The sequence below is a fragment of the Halichoerus grypus genome, chromosome 8 (assembly GCF_964656455.1).
Source record: "Halichoerus grypus chromosome 8, mHalGry1.hap1.1, whole genome shotgun sequence".
Taxonomy (NCBI): Eukaryota; Metazoa; Chordata; class Mammalia; order Carnivora; family Phocidae; genus Halichoerus; species Halichoerus grypus.
Genome location: NC_135719.1, coordinates 137,818,011 through 137,843,932, shown reverse-complemented (window position 1 = coordinate 137,843,932; position 25,922 = coordinate 137,818,011). Strand labels below are relative to the sequence as shown.

At 45.5% G+C, this 25,922-nt stretch overlaps 1 protein-coding gene across 4 annotated transcripts in view; it reads left to right on the top strand.

Annotated features, from left to right (window-relative positions):
* FOXN3 (forkhead box N3) overlaps nt 1-25,922 on the top strand; it is a 390,992-nt gene that overhangs the window by 87,135 nt on the left and 277,935 nt on the right. For 2 of the 4 annotated variants that reach the window (XM_078054092.1, XM_036085498.2), the window contains exon 2: nt 25,697-25,812. The gene's annotated coding sequence lies outside the window, so the exon portion shown is untranslated. Of the gene's footprint in view, nt 1-18,332; nt 18,402-18,457; nt 18,600-25,696; nt 25,813-25,922 lie in introns of those variants that run through there. The other 2 variants (XM_036085503.2, XM_036085499.2) reach the window with 2 other exon arrangements.

Sequence of the window (25,922 nt, the reverse complement as noted above, 5' to 3'; positions counted from 1 at the left end):
AATCTAAGGTCAGTAGTTGTTATTTTCAAGAGGACTGGCCTGTTAGAAACTACTTCATTATTACAAAAAGCAAAACCCTCCTCTGTCCCTGGCTCTAGGTTCTTAAATCTCCCTTGGCTTCACCCCTACAGTGAAGACATTGCTGCCTCTCTCCTACCCTGGGCAGATCCAGTCTGGACTCCTGCTCTTCCTTGAGGGATCGTGTGCTCTAGTGTCTCCATTCCCATTGGTCTCATCATCTCAGGGCAGGCTTTATCCCTTTACACCTGACTTTCTGGCTCCAGGCTCTCCCCCTCCAGACCATCTTCAGCACCTTCAGCCAGAACGTCCCAAATACCCCCTTCACAGTTTCTGCCTCGCTCAGACCACTGTAGCAGATCTTCGCTGCCCATGATGGCGGTCTCTTCCCTCATAGATGGTGATATGTCAGTATTTCTGGCAGCCGGTTGCCCTTGCATTCTTTTTCACACCCCTTTCTCCATAGTTTTCTAGCTTTCCTGAAGGTCAGGGAGGCAGAATGACTGGCAGCACGTCACCTCAGCTGCACAATTAGGTCTGCACTCTCAGCATTAACACAAACACCTCAGAACTTCAGGGAAAAGAAGAACGTGGTTTTCCTTCAGGTATATTGGCGTCCTGTGGCTTTCACTTGAGCATCCACAGGGATCCCCATTTGGGCTCAGTCTACCTGTCTGGCCTCAGTTACCCCCTCCAGCTTCACCATTTCCTCTAGCTCGGCCCACCTTCCCTTTGAGCAGGCCGGCCATGCTCGTTCACATCTCTGTGGATGACTGCTTGTGATGAACTCATTCCAGTTCTTGTTTCTTTTCTTACATAAGTTCTTCCCCGATTGCCAATGACTAAAAGTCATCTCTCCCTATGCTGGGCCTTTCCATTTATATTTTTGAATTATTTAACAAGGTTTTATTACAAGTAACGGAGACCCCTTTGAACAAACTTAGTTTTTCTTGGAATGGGGGAACACATAAGGAGACCTGGGTGTCTGACTTGTCGTTTTCCATTTTCCTGAGAAGATAATCTGATTTGCTGGGCTTGGGTCAGGTTGGTGCCCCTCCTCCAATCAGTCTAGGCCAGGGAGCAAGGTGATGTGGTTATAAACATGGCAGCCTGGTGTAGAGCATTCGAGGGATCTGGGGGCTGATCAAGGAAAAAGATATGTCCACGAGGTGGCAGTAGTATACACAAGCATTGTTGGGCAATACTTAGGCAGGTTTGCCTGGGGCTGCAGGGGGGATGCCCCTGAGAGCAGGAGTCTGTCCAGAGACTTCAGCAGGAGGGTTGAGGAGGGGAGGGTCACTTCAGGGAGAGGATAACTGGAGAGGGTCTCACGTGTGTCCTGGTGATGTTGTTCACCAGTGTGTTGGGGAGGGTCTAGGTCAGGAAGCTCCAAAGGGCAGTAGTGGCCTCGGGGCTTATAACCACAGGGTTCTATCTTATCCATGGCTAGCAGATGCTGGGTGTGGTTTTGTAAGGAATGCGAAATAGGCAGGCTTTAAATAGCTAAAAATCTGCTTGTCTGGGCTATTAAAAAATTAATTGGGGACACCTGGGTGGCTCAGTCAGTTAAGCGTCTGCCTTCAGCTCAGGTCATGATCCCAGGGTGCTGGGATCGAGCCCCGCATCGGGCTTCCTGCTTGGTGGGAAGCCTGCTTCTCCCTCTCCCACTCCCCTTGCTTGTGTTTGTGCTCTTGCTATCTCTCTCTCTGTCAAATGAATAAATAAAGTCTTTAAAAAAAATTAAGTGGATGTGCAAAAATTTGAGTTTGGCACCAGCAGCCGTTTGAGCTAACAGGTCTCAGAGTGTAGTGAAGAAATAGACAACCCAGGGGCCATCTTTGGCTCATTTGGGTAACACCCAGACTTATCTTTGTTGATCATGGTATTTGGGAGGATGGAAAGGAGGAGACAGTTTCCATAGAAAGTAGAGGCTCCTATAATTGTTCTTCTGGCCGTTGTCATAGTTGTCTCTGCATTATAGATGTTGGGGTGCATACCATCTCCGGTAAGCTCGTTGGTGTATTACCTGGATATTAGTTAAAACAGCCTATCCTTATTACACATGGTAAATGTGAAATCCTGTTCGTTGAATGAATGAACGAATGAATGAATGAATGATTTTCTTTTTTCTGAAATACCCCGATGAGTCTGTCTGAAATCTACTTGTATAAGGTCGTATCCTTGTGGTGCTTTCCCTGACTAGTCTTTGTTTTTTTTTTTTCTCTTCTAGGCTCCTCTGTATCACTCTTTTGATACATGCCATCTTAGGTGCTTGTGTTTACACTCCTACTGAGATCATAAACTTCTCAAAGGCGTGAAACTGACACTCATGTCTTTAATCTTTCACCTTGTTAGAGTGGTGCCCTGCCCAGGGAGTGGGGAACACTAACCCATTTGGTTGGCGTGTATGCAAGGTAGAGGACCTAGTCCTCACGTGAGTGGGAAGAGTGGGAACTATAGTCATGTTTCAGCAAAGCCTTGGTGGTGGCCATCCTAGAGAACCAGCACAAACAGGAGGTCAAGTGATAAAATCAGTGCTGGGGAGAGTGTGGAGGAGAGCCGGCCAGGGTCTGTGGCCAGGCGAGCAGTTTGGGGCTGAGACTAGCAACGAGGGATGCTGGCCAGAGTGTCTTTTCTGCAGAATGTCTGCTTTGCAGAGCTACTGGAAACCTGATACTTGGTGCCTAGTGCCGAGCTTTGCATGTACAAGGAGGCCACTAAATATTCTTCTATGTTCCTGAGCCCTCAGTGGTATTTCAATCACGAAAGTCAGAATGTCTGTCACAGCAGAGACAAGTTATTGCATGTAGAATACTAAGCGTGTGTCCATCCTTGAAATTTCATTTGCTTATTTACTTCTACACCTTAGAAGACTGGAAGCATGCCTTTCTATGTGGCCTATGTAAGGATATAAAAGATTAAAGCAACAGAGAGAGCAGAGAGAGAAGAGACTGCACCCAGATTCTACTTTCCTAAAGCTCAGAGTCCCTGAGGCATTTATCTGCACAGATAGCCATCTTTGTACGCACGATATCTGCACACAAATAAAATGCCCTTCCGTGTGTAGGTACTCCACAAACGATAGCGCTGTGTGCCCCGCTTCCCTCAAGATGCAGACCGTGTGGATGAAATAAACTATTAATCTGTAACAAGTGGTTGCTTCATTTGGCCAGTTTGGATGCTGTGTGTTTGTTCCCGCCCAGTGGCGTCTTGAAAACCCCGTAGCCATCACCGGTGGTGTAGGCTTGTGACCGACACCCTGGTAGAGACGAGCGCACCTGCTCTGGGCTCCCAGAGGCAACCGGCGATGGCCCCGGACATGCTCCTCAGGGACCATGGGCTGCCGCGTTGGTTTCTGTGGCACTTGGGCACCCTTGGCATTCATGACCAGGCCATCTCAAAACCGAACCTTTAACTTGTCGCTACATGTGCTGTTTGAACAGTTCGGAGCCCGCGAATCCATTCTGACTGGTTGGTTTCAACCTAAATGGTCTTAAGTGTATTTGAAGCACTCCGGAAAAGCAAAACCTAATACCTCTCTAAATGACAGCGTGTGCCATAACGTTGACAATGGTGACCTTCTTCTTAGTGGCTCTACATCCTGGAAGAAATCCTTTTCTGCCCTTATCCAAGGTGGATTGTCGATCCGGAACTGGCCTTTTCAGAATAACACGGACTAACGCTGAGCTGGGAATGTTTCAGCATCTCTGTGCTGTGGAAACAACAAACAGATGGCGATTGATTCCACTCGTGGACCTCTCTTCTTTTACGGAGAGTGCAACAGATAGATACACGGGAAGCACTGAATAAAGGGAAGCTACTAGAATGGCAAAACGCACAGATGGAGTGGGGACTATAAAATTCCTCGAAAGCGCAAGCCGAATGTGTGATGAACTAAAATTAAATGTAGTTGTTCTAGGCAGTGTGAGTAGTGGAAAGAGGGCTGTCCTGACACTCAGCACAAGCTCTGTTCCTAGCAACTTACATGACCTTGACCAACCTCTTTGGGCCCCAGTTTCCGTATCCCTAAAGTCTGGTCACAGCTGATGCTGTCTGTTCAAGGTTTAAGGACCTTGCTCTAAGATTGTGTGGTAAGGAACATTCTTTGGCTGTTTAATTGCACTTAATTGAGGTAACATTACTGTTGTCCCAGAATGTGATTTACACAGAGGTTCGCCCCAGGGAGGAGGTGCGGACAGCCATGAGCTTATACTGGCAGATGTTAAGGTCTCAAGTCCGCTTGATGCTGAGGCCAAGGGCAAATCCGTTTACAATAGCCAGCTCCCTTTGAGACCCGCAGTAGAAAAGCACAGCGAGGTGCAGAATGTTGCTCCATTGTTCCCGAAGCTCAAGCTCTAGCCCTGCGGGATGGGAGTGGAGTGCTTGGTTACGTGGCTGTTAGGACAGCTTCTCTCCGTTCTTCACCCTCTTCTTCCCTCACTCACCGCTTTTCTCCTTTTCTAGCATCTTCTCTGTTCTGCCTTGGCTAGTTATTATCTTGTCTCCCACGGTCAGCGTCCTCACTTGGTTCTCCAGAGACCCTTCCACATTCGCCAGAGGAAACACACACAAAGCCATGTCCCCTCCCTTCTGGTTCATCTGGAAATGCTACCAACTTTTCTCTAAGTGGAGGGGAGGGTGTGTGTGTGTGTGTGTGTGAGAAAGAGAGAGAGAGAGAGGGAGAGAGGAGGGAATGAAAGAGTAGGAGATTGTAATAGTTGGGGTAATAGTGGATAGGGTTTTGAGATAAAAAACAAACACAAAATGGTAATATTGGAGCCTGCATTAGACAGCATGGAAGCTGCATTTGGGAAGTAGGGTTTGGGGAAACTGTAACTGCTTAGTTTCTTTCTTAAATTTCACTTGTACTACTTTTGACATGTGAAGGTCTATCCCTGTGCCACCCAACATGTTGCCTTTGCTTCACAGCCCTGAAGGGGATCCCTAAACCTGCCACTTTGGCATACTGATTATTTTGAGCTGAAGAGACTTAAGAAACAGTTGATACAGGAAGGGCTCCCTGCCCTCCCCCTCTCTCCCTAAAAGAAGGGCATACATTTCCTGTGAGGAAGGTGGCCTCCCTGGACCAGGAAGAAGAGAACGCTGTTATCACTGGTGATGGGGAGCTGAAGCTCAGATGCGTCTATACAAAGAAACCTTATTGCAATAGCACTTATCTCCCCCACACAGTTCCTTGTCACTTCCCACAAATCCCTCATTCCTTTGCTTTGTCACATCTCCACAATGTATCCCTCTTGGTTAAAATGGTGTATAAACCCCTGGGTCTAACCACTTGGGGCTTATACTTCTTTCTGTGAAGCCCCCTGTGACACATAAAAATGTTAATATCACATAAAATTTGTTTGCTTTTCCCCCTTTTAATCTGTCTTTTGTCAGTTTAATGTACAGGCCCCAGGTACAGAACCTAAGAGGGTAGAGGAAAAGTCTTTCCTCTCCTAGAGTTCTGAGCAGCTGATCATACTACCCACCCTCACTATGGCTTCCTGCCTTGCTCTAGAGGGATGCAGACCTAATTGTTAGTTCTATGCTGTAGGCAAATGGCTGTAGGCAAACAGGGGTGTGCCATTCTGAGAAAGCAGTAGATGATCCCTTTTGCCTCTGGAGAGTCTGCACTGTTAGGACTGCAAAACCTCATTAAGCCTAGTTTAGTTTAGCTCCAGCATCTTCAGGCGGTGACCTCTAGGCTTCAGGACAAACCGGGCTGAGTGAATGTGAGTTATAATGTGAACTATAAACCAAGCGGGCCTTCTGAGAACCCCAGCCCCTGGGATGATCTGAATGTGAGTCAAGTCCAGTGAGTCTGGACACTCATGAATGCCTCCAGGCCTGCTGTGGCCAGGTATGCATATCTGGAATGGAACAGGAGTGAAAGTGGCCTTTGGGAAAAGGCAGGTGGTGGTGAGCTTGGTCACTCAGTTCAATCTCTGACTTCAAAGTCATAACCTCCAAGCTCCAAGAATGTCTCGTCATTCTGAATGTGACCATGACCATGACCACGGATTCTCTGGGCATTTAGGGGGACCTCCCCACATGCCTGCACTGATTGGAGATGTGTGCTGGTGAGGTGCACAGCAGCGTGGGTCCTGGGCTTACACTGGATGCACAGCCTTCTCTGCTTGGTTACAGCCTTCAGGGGATCTGCAGGACTGGTCCCGGGGAAGAGCTGACTTTCACTGGTTCTGTGGATGTCACGAGACTTCTCCAGGATCCCTGTCCTGGGTCTTGGAACTGAAGCCATTCTCAGACCAGATCCCAGATTCTGTGTATAAAGAGGAGCAGAGAGCAAAGAGTATTAGGGGTTAGGCGGCCTGGGTTCTCATCCCAGCCCCACCACCGAATGGCAGTGAGACCCTGCACAAGTCACTCACCTTTCTGAGCCTCCCGGTTATCTTGCGTGCAAGGAGGAATCCCCACCCTGCTTTCCGGCTTTTCTCAAATCCTCCGCGTTTGCATGTAAGAGTGGGAGGCCCGTCTCATGGGGAGGTCTGCTTGCCAATTTTGATCTGCCTCTTGTCTGTGTGGGTCCCTTGAGGAGGAAGGAGGAGGAATCTGGGATGAATGGTGAATGAGAGCTGGAAAACCTGGGGGATGCCTTTCTCCCACAAAGCCCATACTTGCATGACAAGATAAAAATATCTTCTACAGTCTAACAGCGGCTCTTTTTGAAATATTGAAGAAGTAGTTTTTCCAGATTGGAAAATAGCATATTAGATGTAAGCAGGTGATCACTGAAGTCTGTGAGGATGATGGTTGGTACTTTAACAATTCTATTAAAAGCTAAATTTTTTCTTCATTCTACGAATATTTAAGCACCTATTATGTGCCACACATTGGAATAGATATGGCAATGAACAAAACAGACAAAATCCTCGCCTTCTTGGGGCTGATTGGCTAGTGGAGAGATGGATAAGATATGATCTGCACAGAGTAATATGTGTGCTGGAGAAGGATGAAGCAGGGGCGGGGGCTGTGACTTTAAGCCAGATGACCAGTGCCGGCTTCCCTCCCGCAAGGGGGTGAGGGATAATGGCAGGTAGATGTGGAGAGGACGAGTTCCTCAGGTGGAGGGCACAGCAATCATGAGGTCCTGAAGGGGGCCTGGCCTGATCTAGGAATAGCAGGGAGGCCTGGGTGGGTGGAATAGAGTGAGGGAAGGGAGGCAGAAGTAGTAGATGAGCTCAGAGTCCTTGTTGTTGGCAGCGGGAGTGGATGTCACATGACATAAAAACGAGTGGGAGGGTTTTCAGGGATGTGGTGTGACATATACTTTACAAGGGCCAATTGAGGGCTGCCTGGGTGGCTCAGCTGGTTAAGCATCTGACTTTATTTTGGCTCAGGTCATGATCTCAGGGTCCTGGGATTGAGCTCTGCCTCGGGCACCCTGCTCAGTGGGGAGTCTGCTTCTCCCTCTCCCTCTCCCTCTGCCCTTCCCTCTGCTTGTGCTCTCTCTCTCTCAGATAAATAAATAAATCTTAAAAAAATAATAATAAAAGGGCCAATTGAGGGGCACCTGGGTGGCTCAGTTGGTTGAGTGTTTGGCTCTTGGTTTCACCTCGGATCGTGATCTCAGGGTCATGGAATCGAGCCCCGTGTCGGGCTCTGCACTTGACATGGAGTCTGCTTGTCCTTCTTCCTCTGCTCCTACCCATGTTCTCTCTCTCTCTCTCAAATAAATAAATAAACAAAATCTTAAAAAAAAAATAAGGGCCAATTGATAGTGATCATTTGATTTTTTGCCATGTGCAGAGCCTATCATGTGGAGCGGGAGAAAGGCCTAAAATCATAAGGTCACAGAATATGTGGTGTTCTAGATCCTGCTACTCAACGTCTGGTCCGTAGGCCAGCAGCATGGGCATCTCCTGGTTAGAAATAGAGTCTCAGGCCCCGTCTCGGACTTACTGAGTCAGGCCCTGCTTCCGATGGGGCCTGCAGGCGAGGACACATCCGAGTGTGAGAAGCACCAGTCTGGAGCTGTCTGTGGCTTTGGGCATCAGAAGGCTGGGAATCTGCTCGAAGCATGCCCACAGAGACCCCAGACGATTAGGGCAGACACATCACTACGGTCAGCCTGAGCTCCTCCCTCTGTGGTAGGAGGACATGAGAGGGACACTGACATTTCCCTGCTCCAGGCCCGCTCCCCACTCCTCTGCTTTTCCAGGTGCTTTTCCCCTTCTTCATCGGACCACCCTGTCTGGGGTTGTGTGGGGTGGGAGGCTCACCAGGAGGCTGGCGCTCTGGCTTTTGTGGAATTTCTAGGATGGTTTTCACTGAGCTCAGAGGGTCTGCTTTCAGGAGAGGGTCACAAATGTCCCAAGTCTGTGCCACAATGGGGAGTGTCGCGCCTCCTCTGCACACACGGACCACCGCCCACCCTCTTCAGCAGGCCCACAGGCACGGGGGCTAAGCCGTAGACCAAGTTGCCATCATCTTCTGCCAGGTCTCTTCTGGGTCCAGCAGCTCCAGGTGCAGGAAGGCTGGTCGCCTTTGAGGGTACATGGAGGTGTCGCTTCTCATGGGGAACAGCGGTTTTGCATTGCGCTGGCCTGTCCATCCTCTGTGGCCTGGGTACCAAGCCTGGAGTCTCAGCAATCTAATTTTGGCTCAGCTATTATTAACTTCTGAGGAGCTTGGGGCGCATCCCTTCCCGTGCCTGGGTATCAGGCTGCTTATTGATAAAATGGGGTTCTAATCATTTCTACTTCACAGGCAGGTTATTGAGGCTTCATTATATAAATGCTTTTGAGAGCTGTTCTTAAATGTGTGATTTCTAGGCTTCAGTCACTAGGTATAGTAGGAAAGTTTTTTTTATTTTAATGAGCGTGAAATCCTCTCTCTACTTCTGTTCATTTAATGACTGCAGCGTTGATGAGCAGATAATGGCAAATGCCTATTAATGTTACTCACGGATTAGTGTGGGTTAAGAAACAAACTAGACATTGACCTTTCTTGGCCGTTTCTGAATTAGTCACACACTTCCCATTATTTGTGTATGTCAGCAGTATGACCTAAATAAAGTTAGGGTTGATCTCTCTCAGAATATGTTTTGGGTTTCTCCTTACAATAAAGTTAACGGCAAGCTGATGTATGGCTCGCAATCAAATAGAAAGACCTTTCCAGCATAGCACTTGCTCGACTGGGGAGTTATTATTGAACATTGGGTTTCTGGATGTGGTCAAATTCTCAGGTTTCTCAAGTGTTTCCTGGCCCGCTAAGGGCTGTCGTAGAAAGCAGTCTGCATTTGTCCCTGCCATTTTCCATTGGTGGGGCAACTCGATCACTCCAGTGGCCCTGCGTCTTACCTTACCCCCTTGGAATTCCAGATCAGCCCAATGCTTGCTAAGGTTGGGTGTTTGCAGATCTTTACCACTGTGTTGTGAGATGACCTTCTGGGCTCCCCTCACTGATGACTTAAATCAGTTGCTGTCCCTGCTGCATAAAGCAGGTGGGTTCAGGGACGTTGTTTCGTGAGCTGTGTCATCTTAGGCAAGCAAGCAAACAACGCAACATTCACAGCAACCACCAAACTCCCTGGGTCACACTGGGTCTCTGATCAAGCTTAGGCTGCAGAGATAAAGTCAGACCATCACAGCTTAGCCTGGCAGAATGGAGCTAATTCCCGGATAGTGCATGTTTTCCAGACCTTCACTCTTCTGCCTTAGATTCTGTTTCACTGCCCAGGATGGAGATCATCCTTGCCTTCTAGGATACATGAAGGCCTGTTGAAGAAGAAAGTGCTTCATGACAAATTCATGTCTGGTTTGGAAGCTCCCGGGGTGAATGGGGATTGGATCTAAGAGCTCAGGGTGCCAGGTCTCTTGATGGGCTCATTGGGATTGGGGAAATGGTAACTGTTGTTCCTGTGGGCCATGATGGCTGCTTGAGGGAGTTCCGTCTGGTATATTGTAAGGTGTCATCTTACAAAAAGTTCATACCAAGAAGAGCATCTCTCCCAAGCAATATGAAGCCACTCCTCAGAGATTTCCCACAGACCTGGGACTTTGAATTGGGTGGGGAGTGGGGAGCAGGGTGGAGACATGGGTGGCTGGACCAAGTTGTCATGGACATTCCAATACTGCCCTCACACGGAACTGTGGCTCTTTGCCCTGCTCTCTCATGTCCTTGAGAAAGAGCACCAGTCTTCATCAACTGGGTCGTATTGAAGGACCAGTCCATTGCCAGGATCTGTCCTGGCAATAAACGCTATCATTTTTGTTCTCCCAACTTCTCACCAAGTTGGTAAAAGATGGCTCACTTCTGTCACAAGTCGTGCCATCTACTTCCCATCTCCACGTGCACAGGAATGGTAGCGTTCAGTGTTTGGACCACTCCATGGCATTGCAGACATCCTGCAAACACATGCGATGGATTCTTGACACGTGGCTTGGAAAGTAAGGGAGTATAATGCCATAGATTTTAGTCTCCTGCATGTTCGTGTCTCCCAAATGCACGGGAGTGGATTAGCAGTGCACATGACCACTTGGCTGGTATACTCCCTGATGGCGTGACCCAATTAGAGACTTGGCCCCGGGGACAGGAGGAGCAAGGCTGGTTGGGTACTATCAGGGAACCTTCCCAGCTGGGGCTGGGGGCTCCTGCTATTCTAGTCAAGGTTGCAAACAAGGGTCAGAGCCAGGGGGAGGGTCCCTGCTATTGCTTTAATCCCTCTCTGGCCATGTAGATAAATAGAATGGAGAAAATCCAGTGGGCCTGATACTAGAGCCTGTTCCATCCATGGTGTCGCCTGTCTTTGGGAAGCAGCCATTGTAAGTGGTCTTCCAGGTTTTCATCCAGTTGTTAACCAAACTTGAAAAATTTCCAAACTCCTTAATGTGTTAATATGCCCAGAGAGGCAAGAATCATTACTGTACCCTCCGCAGTGACCAAGCAGACCTTCAGAGTGGTCGTGACCTAGTGAAAATCACATGCGTGTAACTAGCCAGGCTGGGAGAGAAGCCCAGCCCCTGACTCCGTCTGTCCTACTATTGTCTCTCAGATGGTGAAGTGGCTCAATCTATAAAACGTGTGGTTGCTATGAATTACTGTTGTTGGTAAGGAGAATTGGAAACATTCGCATTTCTAGATTACCTTTCAAATATTCAAATTCATGCACCAGTAGCATATGGCTAGAACTTTTATTTTTTCACTCAGATGTCTTCCAGTGTGCTTCATTGAATTCCAAATCCACATCAGGTTTGAATTTTGAAAATGCCAACTGTATACTAACTGAATGTGAGAAATGAAGAAAACTTTCATAAATTTTTTTTTTTAAATAAATGGTGATTTATTTTTCTGCATTCAGATAAACCAGCTGTATGGATTTTTTTCCCATTTTGTTTCATTTGCATCTTGATAGTATTGAGGGAACAATATTGCTGATGTATTCTTAGCTAATTTTCTACAAGACAGATCCACAATGGCACGTATCAAACATCCAAGGAAACCGGCCCATGGCACTCTTTCCCATCCCCATCCCCTCTGCTGGCCAGGAGTGTGGACTTAGCTTTGGGTGGATGGAGAAGCCTTGGTTGTCCTCAGACAGCTGTGTCTGTCTGTCTTCTTGGTTTGTCCAAAATTTTGGTCCAGTAATTATCTGATTCTGTTTTCTTCCCATTTGGAGTTGAGTTTCATTTGCAGGAGCCGTTCATGTTTGTGTCACTTACCAGATAAGAGATTCTCACGCACTTTAGAACAAATAAAGGGGGGCTTTTTTCTGCTATCTTTTCCTCAGTTGCAGAGAAAATTAGTCTGAATGTGTGTATTTTGCATGACCTCAGTCAGAGGCACCTTCACTGAAAAGAGATTAGCGTGGAAGTCAGAAAACCGCCCGACAGAATCCAGGGATGGGGTTCTGTTTTTTTTTTTTTTCTTTTAAAGATTTTATTTATTTATTTGAGGGAGAGAGAGAGAGAAAGAGAGAGGGAATGAGTGTGGGGAGGGGCAGAGGGAGAGGGAGAAACAGGCTCTCCACTGAGCAGAGAGCCCGATGGGGGGCTCCATCCCAGGACCCTGAGATCATGACCTGAGCCGAAGGCAGACGCTTAACCAACTGAGCCCCCCAGGTGCCCCAGGGATGGGGTTCTAATAGCTTCATAAGCTTTGAGATGACCACTTGTGGAAACTTCCCCCAACCCTACCGTCAAACATATTAAAATGTACCACAAAGTGTGATTTATGCATTGCACATCTTCAAATCTAAGTCAACATTTACTGTAAAGCAAAACCTTATTTTATGTACCACTAAGACAAAAATGCTGCTTAATATAATTAGATGCACTAATTTCAGAGAGTTCAAATGTAGAAAAATGTCCATTTTAGAATTGGTGAAATATAATTTAGTTATGAGTTGAGCTGCAGTTGGGTTGTTGAGATAATGCTAAATTTTATAATTTTGTAGATGTAGAATTATTTCTAACATATAAAAATCTAAAACACCCATGTATCACATCACCCAACTTTGACAGATCTGAACATTTTACCACATTTGCTTTAAATATTAAAAAAAAATATAAAACATTGGGGCGCCTGGGTGGCTCAGTCGATTAAGCGTCTGACTCTTGGTTTCAGCTCAGGTCACAATCTCAGGGGCATGACATTGAGCCCTGTGTCGGGCTCCGTGCTCAGCGCGGAGTCTGCTTGAGAGTCTCTCTCCCTCTCCCCCTCCCCCTGCCTCCCCTCTGCCCCTCCTCCTGCTCACGCAAGCACTCTCTCTCTCTCTCTCTCAAATAAATAAGTAAATGAGAAAGTAAGTAAATAAATAAATAAAATCTTGGGGCACTGTACTCTCTCTCAAATAAATAAATAAAATATTTTAAAAGATAAATACAATCTTTTAAAAAATAAATTAAAAAAATGAAACATTGACAATACTGTCGCAGGCCCCTGTGTACCTCATGCTCCAATCTCAGGACTCCTCTCTCCCTTGTGACCCATATGATCCCTATCTTGATTTGGTGCTTATCATTCCCATGAATGTTTATAAACATGTTTGTATCCACAAATACATTTAGCATTTTTAAAACACAGCTTGGGATGCCTGGGTGGCTCAGTCAGTTAAGTGTCTGCCTTCTGCTCAGGTCGTGATCCCAGGGTCCTGAGATCGAGTCCTGCATTGGGCTCCTTGCTCAGCGGGGAGCCTGCTTCTCCCTCTGCCTGCCACTTCCCCTGCTTGTGCTCTCTTTCTCTCTCTCATAAATAAACACAAATCTTAAAAAAAAAAAAAAAATAGCTAGTTGTCTACTAGTATCCATTTCCTTTCAATAATAGAACCCCAGAGCTTTAGCTGAACACTGTCACTGGCTAAGTGACTAAGTTCTGGCTGATAGATGAACATGGCAGGGACCGGTATAACATCTGGGTTTTGCCTTTAAAACAAAGGAACAAGCCCTTCATGTTCTGTTTCCTGCTTGCTTCTGACTAGGACGGGACAAGGTGGTAGTGAGCTGCCCATCCATATGTGGGAAACACACCAGGAGATAACAGAGCTACAAAATAGAAAAATCCTTGGTCCCTGCCTTCACGATCCTGCTCCCTAACTACATCCCACCCTCCCTGGTCCCACCATCAGATTGTCTACCATCTTAGGCTTGTATAAACAAACGTCTTTTTATTTAAGTTGTTGGTGTGATTTGATCTCTATTAAAACAAATCCAAAAATGTTCCAATAGAAGTGGTTTACATTCTGATTATGTACATTACTGGTGACTTACTGTATTAAAAACTTCATTTTGGGCACCTGGGTAGCTCAGTCGGTTAAGTGTCTGTCTGCCTTCAGCTCAGGTCATGATCCCAGAGTCCTGGGATCAAGCCCCGCATCGGGCTCCCTGCTCAGCAGGGAGTCTGCTTCTCCCTCTCGCTCTGCCCCTCCCCCTGCTGTGCTCTCTGTCTCTCAAATAAATAACTAAATCTTTTTAAAAAAAGTTTAAAAACTTCATTTTTCTTAAGTAGGGAGGATTAGGGTAAAGCACATGTAATTCATTGCATCCTTAGATTAAAGAAGGAAAACAATATATTTTAGAGCTTCCCCAGTGGCTACCTATGTATTAGTGTCCAGTCCTGGCGTGGACTTAACCCTGTTGAGGGCACATGAGTTCAGTTCAGTGATTATCTTCTGTATAGAGATAGAGCAAGTTCGTACACACTGAGGATGGCTAGCTGTTCTGTCCCCCACTGGACACATTTAAAGCAAACGTCACAATGATAACTTCAGAATGAAAGGGAAAAGTTTCCATTCCTGGGAGGATTTTCTTCCCAAAACTTGACTGAGCATCCACGTGAGCGTCATAAAATGGAAGCCTTCCTGGTCAATTTCTCCAGGAGCTGGCCCCCATCACTCCCCACCACCCGCGCGACAAATAGAACAGTCTGGTTGGCGTTCTTGCAAATCAGTGCCAGGGTACCTTGCTGATTGGAATGCTTGCTTTCTGCAGAATGGTTAAGTGGCTTAGGGGATCCACCCAGAGGAGCAATGTCTGTTTCAGAGCCACAGGTAGATATTAGGGGGGCACAGGGACCAATTCCTTCCTGTGCCACTTTGCAGCCCTGATTATGCCTGATGGGAGCACACCCGCTAGCTCGTCCCTGATCTCTCAGGTCAATGTGAACGTTGGCCTTTAAGGCAAGTCTGGTCTTTGGTTTCCTCTCTCAAAGAGCCCTTGCAACAGAGTGCTGCAAGGCAGCTGGCTTCTCCTTTTGAATGGTGGTGGTCCTATCATTGCCGGTCATACTGGATACACCTTGACCTTGGACCTTTTGACCCCTAGCATTAAGAACTGGGTTGTCAGGTGAGTGATTCTCAGACTTCTGCAGTCCATGCGTGGATTTGATGCAAAAGATCATGGGTGTCTCTTATGCCCTTGTGCCGACGGCTTCCAAACACACGTCAGAGTCGCCCGGAGTGAGCGGGAAGGTGAGCCCTGCTCTGAGTGAGATTCGGGCCATAAGTTAAATTCACGGTGGAAAAAGCAAAGCCAAATGATACAAAATTCCTTCCTTCCACAGACGCTGGAAACTCAGCTGCATGGAGCCTGGTGCAATAAGGAAAAAAGGCCAAGGTAGCGTGCAAAAGTCCGTTTGTGCGTTCTGTCTGATTGAACCGCACATTTCCTTGGATGGGTTTTGCATTCTAAAAAAATAAAATAAAATTTAGAAGTAAAAATTCCCCTAAAACAAGGTCTCATATCGATTTGCCTAATAATCAGTTCACCAGAAATTCAATTACATTTTGAGTGTTTTGCATTCATTGCTAGTATCTCAAAAAATTATTTAATTTAAAAATGAAAAAATTAAGTGTAAACTAAAATTTAAAAACAAGCTGGGTGGGGCGCCTGGGTGGCTCAGTCGTTAAGCGTCTGCCTTCGGCTCAGGTCATGATCTCAGGGTCCTGGGATCGAGCCCCGCATCGGGCTCTCTGCTCCGCGGGAAGCCTGCTTCTCCCTCTCCCACTCCCCCTGCTTGTGTTCCCTCCCTCGCTGTGTCTCTCTCTGTCAAATAAATAAATCTTAAAAAAAAAATAAATAAAAATAAAAATAAAAACAAGCTGGGTGTGCCCCCAAGAAGGCTCGATTTATAAACCTCATCATGCCAAAGAGATGGCCAAAGGAAAGGACATTCCCATGTCAAAGCACTCAAAAAGGTTTCAAATTATAGGCAAATTGCTCATTAGGTGACTGGCTTTAGGCTAATTGACCTGGAGTCATTGGCATCCAAAAGTTGACACTTTTGTGCTCAGGGACAGTCTCTCAGGCCTGTATTCATCTTATTTCAGACAAAATTCTAATCAGCTCCCTTATTTGGTTTCCCAGCCCCTGGCATATTAGATGTGAATCAAACACGGAGAGAATGGCGAGAGCCAGGCCACTCTGCATGGTGAGAAGGCCAGCTCATACCCTGACAGCCAGGAGCAGCGAGCAGAGGCCAAAGAGAATTAAAATGTAAATATAGGGATTAGCAAATCACAGGAGTGTGGGGCCCTTTCCTGTGCGGGTGACCTCCCCCTCCCCCACCTGCCCGGGGAACCTATGGCTTCTGAGAGCACCTGTGTATCATCATGTGTGTGATGCCAGTCGTGTCATGACAAATATTTATAACAGGCTAAGTCACATGCTATGTACTTTGCCCAATTCACTGTTTTGTCATACAATCCCATTTAGAAATGTTTTCATCAAAAGGAACCGAATCGTATCCTTGAATTGGAGCATCCACTGGAAGGTACCTAGTTTCCCCCTGCCCTCTATAAGAGGACTCCCCAGAACACTGCCCATAGGATGCCTTCTGCTTCATGGACACCCACCTGGTCAAACTAGAACAATTCAGTGGTCTGGAAAAATTTCACTTCTAGGAAGTCCTCTGTCCCCAAAATATGTAGCATGTTAATTCTTGATATCCAGGTAACGAGGGTAGGAATTTGTGATTAGCCCAAATCAGGATGAAATCCACCTTCAGTTATCTGGTGGCTCTAAGTCTGGAACAGCTTACTTCCTTAGGGTGGTGGATTAGTCTAGAGAAGGAGAACCAATTGTTTGTTTCTGTCTATCTGTCTGTCTTTCTATTTGTAAGTGTTGTTACTCCAGTTACTTTAAGTCCTTTATAACCAACTGCATTTGCGAGCGCACCCAGAGACAGTGTGGCATGGGGAGAGACCATTAGATCGGGTAATAGAAGATGGGATTCTGCCACTTTGATGTGTGACCTTGGGCCAGTCACTGACTTTGGGAACCTCCGTGCTCTCTAATGAGAGATGAGATTGGTGACACTTGCCCAACTAATTCATAGTATAATCTCGTCATAGTCAAATGGGATGAGCTATGTGAAAATGCTTGTCAATTCCCAACAAATGTCGATTTGGAAGTGCAAGGTAAATGTAAGCAACACCTGTTTTCTTGCTGTGGCCCTGCTCCTTAACTTTGTAAGTGCTGCTCATGATAAGTTACAAGGTAATCTCTAGCTGCCCTGCTAATACTCAAAGGCTAGGCTTTATACTGACCCTCACATCATCTTGAGATGCTTTTAAAAAGTGACATCTCTTTCACTACTAAGGTGTATATATCTGTTTTTGGTTTTGCTTTATCTTAGGGATGGGTTGATTATTATTATCATAGTATGTAGCCAAGAATGATTCAATTTGGGAAAATGATAGGAAAATTTTGCTTCTCTTTTGTAGGGTGATTTTGCCATAATCCCCACAAATAAATTAGTGGTTTCTTTAAAACATGCCAGTTCAGAGTCACGGATCTGCACTTTTAAAGCCTACAATTGATTGTTTAGTGCGAAAATTGTATTCAAGTGAAGCACATCAGCATGCAAATCTAAAGTGTGGCCATTTTCATCTAGATTGAATATTATTAACTAGCCCAAGGGATAGGATGTAATTAAGATTTTGAACAGCTTACTTTTGTCTGCTGCCATGAGTAACCTCAACGTTTAAAGTGGCATCCTGGTTTGAATAATGGGAAGGTGGTCCAATGTGCCAATATCTATACATTTTGCCTCTTAGGTATAATAGAATATTTGACTTCTCGCCACTGGTCCAAACATTTGATGAGGGCAGCGATTTGAACTTGCAGCAAATAAGAGAATGTTCAGATTCCAGGAAAATCGCATTTCTTTCTGAATGATGGCAGATTTCCATCTTGTTAGTCATTCACTCATTCTAATACCTTCTTCCATGGGCTTAGGAACAAAGACCAAGCAGGGACAGATGAAGCCCTTGTTGAGGGTTTATGCTTTTGCCTAATTAAAGCTATTGGATTTACAGCCTGCTAATGCAGCTCTAGTTAGAAGGAGGAACAACTCTTAGCTTGGATCCACTTCAGAAACTTTGCAAGACCTCCCTCTGCCTTTCACGGGACTGCTAAGGCACATTTCTGGTAGCATCTTTATTCTGGTGCCCTTCCATGATAACTTCTTCTTGGGTGAGACAAGATGTTCACCTTTTTTTGTGCTACCCACACCGTTTTGAAAGAAAGAAACAAAGTTGTCTATTTCTCCCAGGAGAAGTTAGTGAGAGGATCCATTGCATCGCTGTACTGCCTTAAGCAGCTACCCAGCAGGCTAGGTTGGCACACAGCTCATTTCAGCCATCCGTATTTTCAGGTGTACCGTATGTATTTAGTACATCATTTGATAACGCTAAAAAATATTAAAGCAGTGTGAGACGAAAGGAGAAAGAAGATGAATGTTAGCATTCCCCTGGGGTTCATGGGTGAAGGAATTAACACAGCGTGGCACTCTACCCTAGCTGTGTTTGTTTCCATGGCAACAGCTACGTACATGTTTCAGACCATCTACAGTGACACAGTTGCAGAAATAGTAGCTTGCAGGTTTCTGATATCGCATCAGTGGACAGGCAGCTCGCACTATATTAAGTAAGTGTAAAAGAATTTAAAATATAGCTCTGATTCAGATGCATATTAGCTCTGCTGAGCCATGTGTCGGGGGTTTCGACGTTCCCCTGCCTCACGACAGCAGAATCTGGGCAAAGTTGAAAGTTGCAAGATTCCAGTCAAACAATTGTCCTTGCTTGGGTAAATATCAAAAGAAACAAATGTGAGTGAGTTACAAAGGTAAGAAAATGGCCTTGGCAGATGACATATTTAAGAAGGATATTGTCAGTGAAGCTAATTTTTTGAAGGGGGTAGTGATGGGTAAGGAATGAAAGCTTTGGTTGAAAATAGCTGAGTCTTAAAGCAAATCTAATGTGCAACAGAATCTTTTAACTGCTGCTGAGTTTATGGCAACTAAGGTCTTTGAATGTATCGTTGTAGAAATTGCTTTTATATAAAAATGATCAGGTGAGGAGCAGAGAGGTTGATTAGATGTGCAGTTAAAGGGAATTTGGGGCTCCATTGTCTTTGCTGAATGCTTATGTAAATATCTCTCTTCTCACGGGGATGACCCTGGTTTGTCTTTGACATTTGCTGCTACTTTTTGGTATCATTTGCTGGTCTCTGTGTTTATATCCTGCTGCCACATTGTAGCCTGATAAGACTTGAGTGTTGGTTAGAGAGCAACCCAGTAAAGATGATAGACTTTGTAAGTGTGTGACTTTGCAATCAGATCGTATGGTAATTTAGGAGAAGTGTTCAAATATGTATTTATTTACGTGTTAGACCCCGGCTTTTGAATAGCAGCCTAGGTATTAGGTTAATGGATTTCAATGTGCACGTTATGATTGCGGGAGCTTTCAAGTATGTTGTAGTTCAATTTATACTGAGTTTTTAATGTCAAAATATTTTTATTTATGCCCATTATTCAGTTTAAGCTACATTTACCTTATAGTTTTACCATTCATGTATCAGTGAAGAGAATGTAAAATGGCATGGTAATTTAAGCTAATCTATTCATTTGAGGAGGATTCATTTTCTGACCAGAGGTGGACTTTTACAAAAAGTGGCATGAGATATGCAACTCTTTTAGTATGTATGAGACTGTGTTTTACGTGCACAGGAAACTATCTTAGGCGCCTACCGCATGTTGCTCTTCACAGTAATTATTTGATTAGATGTTAAGAGAACACCTATTGGAGGGGGGAGGGGGTCGTGCACTCTGGAGCTTCCAGAACACCTGGGTATGCGGAGGGCTGCGACAGATTTTGAATTACAAATCAGGGATTCGAACCCTGGAATATTCAACACCCCAGTGGATAGATACGACTTGCCTTTCTAAATAAGGTGATCCAAAATGAAACTAATGTTGAAGCCTCCCATTTATTGCCTGTCTGTAGTCTGAACCACCCAGGGATGGGTAGGGACAGTTTGTGTTTTCTATGGGGAATTAGCGTTTTGGTGGCTCATGCCCAAGGCAGCTCCTTTCTCAGAGGACGAGCCCCTCCTCCTGATGCCACACTCATTTCTGTTTTCGTCGTGAGACACTGGCCCATTTTCGGGGCTGACGGGAGGGCAGGTTTGCAGAGCCCCTCCCCGTGCCCTGTGAATGGCGGTGGGCAGCTTCTCTCGGTGACAGCCGCAGAAAGACTCCTGTACTTGCGCCCCTCCTCCCCGCCCCCAGGCAGAGGAACCAGACACCGCTGGTATGGGTGTTTACATGATTTTCTGCTCTTACACTTGAGGGGCCCTGGTAACTTTGGGTTTATTACCCTTGGGCTCTGAAACCAGAAATCAAAAACTTGTCAATGCACTCCTTGGGATGACTAACTCAACTTTTGTCTGTTCGGGAGCACTAGAGCAAGCCTTCCATCAGTCGAGATGTTTGGGGTTTTCTTCTTCTTTTTTATCATCCAGAAATATTGTCCAGTGTAAAGCAAAAAAAAAAAAAACAACAAACAAACAAACAGAAAACAACAACAACAACAAGCCCACCGGTCTATACCACATTGTTTTAACTCTTTTTTAAGACTAGAAAAACACATGAACCTAGATGTAGAGCCCTGGGCCGAACCAGTCATTTGAATGTAAAATCCTGGCAGGGCTGGTAGGAAACTCAATTCCTTCCATTTGAAGGGCCAGGAAATTGATTTGGAAAAAAATAAATGTGAGGGATTCCCAAATAGTGGCAGCATGGAATGAATAAGAGAAAAATGAAGGTACAGACTGATCTTATTACCAGTCTTAAATGGTCATAGAATTGCCAGGATACACTTCCTGCAGCGTAGCTCATTTGGAGTGTCCATGGCCCAGAAACTTCTGAAGGTTCTTGGTGATCACGGGGTAGAAGCCAGGCTGTGGGCTGGCGTCTAGGGCTTTCCCCATCGGTCTCTCTTCAGCCCCCTCGCTGTCTAGATCTCCTCTTCCTTGAGCATCTTATGGTGCTGCCCTAGGGTACTAAGTACCATGTCTTGGCCATGTCGGGAAGTTTCTGGGCTTTTGCTCTGGCCACTGCCTCTGCCCGGATGCCTTTACTCCCATCTTTCCAGCTTCGATTCCAGTTCTTCCATAAAACCTTAAAGAATTCTCCCTCTCACCCTCAGTGGGATGATTTCTCCCTCCTTCACGTTCCCATAACAGTTTCTTCATCTGCAATTATAGCACTTATTCCACAATATTAAGATGAGTCGTGTCTGTCCGTAACTGAGATGTAAGTGTATTAATGACAGCACCATGACTCGTAGGCTTTTGTAGCTTTTGCCATACCTAGAACAGTGTGTCAAGCTGTCACATTTCATTGAATCCTAAAAACCTCATAAAGCTATACATTGTTGAATCATCTCCACTGATCATGTTCTCTGCTCAAAGACAGTCTGTGGGATACTGAGGCTCCTAAGGCTGTGTCTGTCCCAGCACCAAGCATCTGGACCAGTTCAGCCTCTTTCAGATGCTTCCAAACTTGTGGCTGTTTGGCATCATCTAAACACAGAAACCAAGTGAATGGCTGATTTCTTTTTTTCATATTTAGGGAATCACAAGATTTTACAGCCAGAAAGAACCTTGGGGAGCTGAACTCCTATTACAGAGGAGAGAATTGTAAGTCTGAACTGTAAGGGACTTTTCCAAAGCCACATGGTTGGTTAGTGACCCAGGCATGTGGATCCAGCCGATAATCTCTCTACATGGTCCTGTGTACTGAACCTTCCTGGCCGTGGCCTTGAGTTTCACTTAAGACATCACCCGTCAGCTCGTGCTTTCTGCCGTTTTGGGATTGGCCGGCTTTCTCTATTTAAACGCCATCATCGGACAACAATCCTGTTACCCAGTTTGCTAAAGGCTGATATCATTGGGATAGAATTAAAAACAAAAGTGGACTCCAGTTTAACTCAGGGGCCCTGGGAGCAGTGCTAACAATTCATTAGCCATTGCCTCACTGAGGACACAGCAGCTGCTGAACTCGGTCAAGTTCAGACCCTTACAAAGAGTGGAAAAAAGAAAGCACATACTTTCCAGTGCTTGGGCACCACAGAGCCGGGCCAGCTGGGTGCAGCACCGTGGCAAAAAGATGTCCTCGGTTTCAGAAATACGAGCCCCCGAGCTTGCACACAGGGAGGGGCAGGGAACGTGGCTGCTACTGGAGCTGATTGGCATTCCGTGTCTGGGCTCGCTCCTGCCTGCAGTCCCGTCAGATCCACCCCTCTGGGAAGAGGGTAGCTAAAGAAAGAGCCCGCCCTCCAAGTTGACATAAGGAGCGAGCTTTCTGTGTGTGTGTGTGTGTGTGTGTGTTTAAAGGCCTGTGTCTGAGGTTGACAGGCTTTTTCAGAGGAACTCTTGGCTTTCGGTGTAAACGTGTACTTCCTCTTGTCCAGAGTTAGCCTGTTAAAGGAATAAAGCACAATTCAGGTTTCCAAGTTGGAAGCCTGATTAATCTCTCTGCCAGTTACATATGGAAATAAATTAGTAAATGGTCCATCTGGGACTAAACTCCTGCAGAGATGATAAATTATCGCCATCGTATATGTCAGTGTTGCTGAAGACTGAGTTGTGCTCACCAGGAGCTGCTGAAAGATAACTGGATGCTCTATCGTGGTCAGAGGAATAAAATTTAAAAAAAAATTACGAGTAAAAAATTTAACTTGAAATGTTTCTTGGGAGAATGGTTTGGTTGATGCCAAGTTTACTGCTCAGGATTGCTGTATCTGCAGATATTTAAAAAAGGTGAGCCTCAAGGGCATAGAAAACATTTTGCTTTTATACTTTCAAAGGCCAATACAATAAGTATTAATTAGTACCCACATGTCTCGATGAGCAGGATAATTCTGTACCTTACGGTAGCATTGCACTTTGTAATTGTCATAGCAACTTCTTGTCTCTTCTTTAAATTTCACTGAAGGTGGGGCTAGTCAGTGCCTCTAATTCTCGATCACTGAAGCACTGAGGTTTCGAGGGTTGAGTCCCTTACTCACAATGACTCAGATGGCTAAATGGCAGAAGTGGGATGAGCAACCAGGTATTGCCGATTCTGAACCCCGCTTCATTTCTGCCAGAGTCTCGTATGACGTCAGAACATTTTAGTATCCCGTCACTCACCCAACGGCATCAGGAACTAAAGCATTCTATTTATGCCAGCTTTCTAGAGGCAAAAGCCATACCTTCTTGATCATGAAAAGTTTTTCTTTTCCTCTAATTGGAGATGTTGAGTGATGGTTTAACTTTTTTTTAATATATGTTTTAATTTGTTTAAATTGAGGTATAATTGACATAAAGCATTATATTAGGGGTGCCTGGGTGGCTCAGTCATTAAGCGTCTGCCTTCAGCTCAGGTCATGATCCCAGGGTCCTGGGATCAAGCCCCGCATCGGGCTCCCTGCTCGGAAGGAAGCCTGCTTCTCCCTCGCCCACTCCCCCCTGCTTGTGTTCCCTCTCTCGCTGTGTCTCTCTCTGTCAAATCAAATCAATCAATAAATAAATACATAAATAAATAAATAAAGCATTATATTAGTGTCTGATGTACGACATAGTGTTTCGTATTTGTGTACATTGTAAAATGATCACCACAATATAAGTGTAGTTAGTATCCATCACCTTCCATAGTTACAAAAAATTTTTTTTCTTCTGATGAGAACTTTTAGTACCTGTTCTCTTAGCAACTTTCAAATATGCAATATAGTATTATGAACTATAGTCACCATGCTGTGCATCACCTCCCCATGACTTGTTTATTTTATCCTGGAAGTTTGTACCTTTTGACCCTTTCACCCCTTTCTTCCCTCTCCCCACCCCTGGCTTAACTTTTTTCCTGTGATTAGGGCACACACCACTGTCCACATGAATTATTTTATAAAACTAAAACCACAGATGTCTTCAGGGGCTTCTTAGGTATGGTAACATTTTGCCCCTTTGCAGAATGGCGTGAGGCTACGGTGACATCTAGATTCCTGTGCCTACTTTAAAATTTTCTTTTGTATCTTCCTCCTGGGCAGAACTTCAGGGGTTAATTCTTGAAGCAGCTGAGGTGCACCCCTCTAGAAAGTGTAGTAATAATAATAATGAAAAAGTACAGAAAAGCAAACTGGCTTTAGAAGTCTTTGAGTCACCTAGTTTATCAGACATCAATTTCTAAACATAAGCAGCGGGTGCCGCGGGGTGGTCCTCACACAAGAAAGAGAAGCCACAGGCCCCTAGCATTTACCTGTCTGAACTTGGAAGTCACCTTGTCTCACCCAGACCGCCTTCACGTTTCTCACGTCTCAGCCAGACCTGGTTGCTCCACGCAACTGAATGGGCCCTCACGCTTCCTCGCCTCAGGGCCTTTGCTTCAGTTTTGGCCTGTTCCCACCTGTCAAAATCCTGTCCGGATCTCAAGGCCCGTTATTACTGTGGTGGTCTTCATGCTTTCCCTTCCCTGCTCTCGCCACCCCAGCTAGCAACAAATGTCTCCTCAGAAACCCGCTAGCAGTTTATTAAAGGAAATCACACTGTCTGTATTTGAGTTGCCTGCATATGTCTTGTCTCCCATAGTGGATGATACTTTTCTTTTTCTTTTTCTTTTTTTTAAGATTTATTTATTTATTTGAGAGAAGAGAGCGTGCGCACGCAGGCACGGGCAGGGGGAGGGGCAAAGGGAGAGGGAGAAGCAGACTCCCTGCTGAGCACAGGGCACCATTTCATGACTCTGAGATCATGACCGGAGCCAAAATCAAGAGTCTTAACCTCCCAAGTCACCCAGGTGCCCCAAGGACCATCCATTTCTCAAAGGCAGGGATTTTATCATCCTCTGTCTCTGACTCCTCTTCCCTTCCAATCCTCAGTTCGTTGCTTCGCCTGTAGTTAAAGCTTAACGCACAGTAGAATGGGGTCGTTTTATTTGACAACGACAGAATGTCTTTGAATGGGTGGATAAATTAATAATCAAAGGCATATCAGAATTACTTGGAGGGCTTGTTAAAACAAATCGCTGGGCCCCACCTCCAAATATTCAGATTCAGTAGATCTTGGGTGGGGGCCAAGAATTTGTATTTCGAACAAACTCTCAGGTCCATGTTCTGATGCTGTTCCAGGGACCAGAGTTTGAGGATCACCGATCTAATGAATTTATTTCCTGATGTTCTCTACACTGAAGTTCGTAAGATAACATCGTTCTTTTCATGAGAGAGTCTGTTAATTTGCCTTCTTTGAGGCGTAGGCTAAAAAAGTAATCTTCCATCAGAAATTACTATACAATCAATCTCCTGTACCAACTTTTCTATTTTGCAAGCTTATTGGTTAACTGTGGGCCAGTAATTTGTAGCCAAATATTTAGCGAGCTTGAGCTTGATGGGATCTTTCCCGTCAGGAGTAGAGCCAGAGTAATTTTATTTGGTAGCAGCAGAAGAGAGCCTCATTGACTTTGTAGCCTGTGAACCTGGTCAACCCAGCGGATCCAGCCTGGGCCACGTGCTGGAATGCTGGCCTTGCATGCTCGCTGGTGCTCTGATGGTTTTCCTTTGTGTAGACAAGTGTTTCAGTGGCAGCTGGAGAGAAGTAAAAAGGTCTCACCAATGTCACAATGACCACTGTAGTAAAGTAAGATAATCTCATGATATCTGTGGTGTGTATTTTCAAATTTCTGGGTCCTTTTATGCCCTGTGAGGCAGTTTCAAGAACATGCCATCCGGAAAGACCCACTGCTTCCATAACTTTCCAAGAAATAAGAGGTAACTGTTGCAATTGATTTTTTTCCCCCCTGAAGTGTTGCATCTTTTAGAGTCAGGCCAGAGATGACATCCATTGTGTTTGAGAGGGTCCTCTCTCCTCCTCCGCTCTAATCCTGACTTCCTTCTGCTCCTCTCCACCAGTCACTAGAAGCATCATCTCCTAGAAGACCAGCGTTCTTGTGATGATAGAGGCCTGTCTGTCCTTTCTGTGACCGGAGCAATGTTGACCTTGGTTTCCTGGACCCATTCTGACTCAGGTAATCAGGCTCTGCCTTCCCCTGCCCCCCTATACCTCAGGGAGCTTGCACTGAATAAATGAAATACCAAAGCTATATTTAAATGCAAATGCCAAATTGATTGTTTCTTC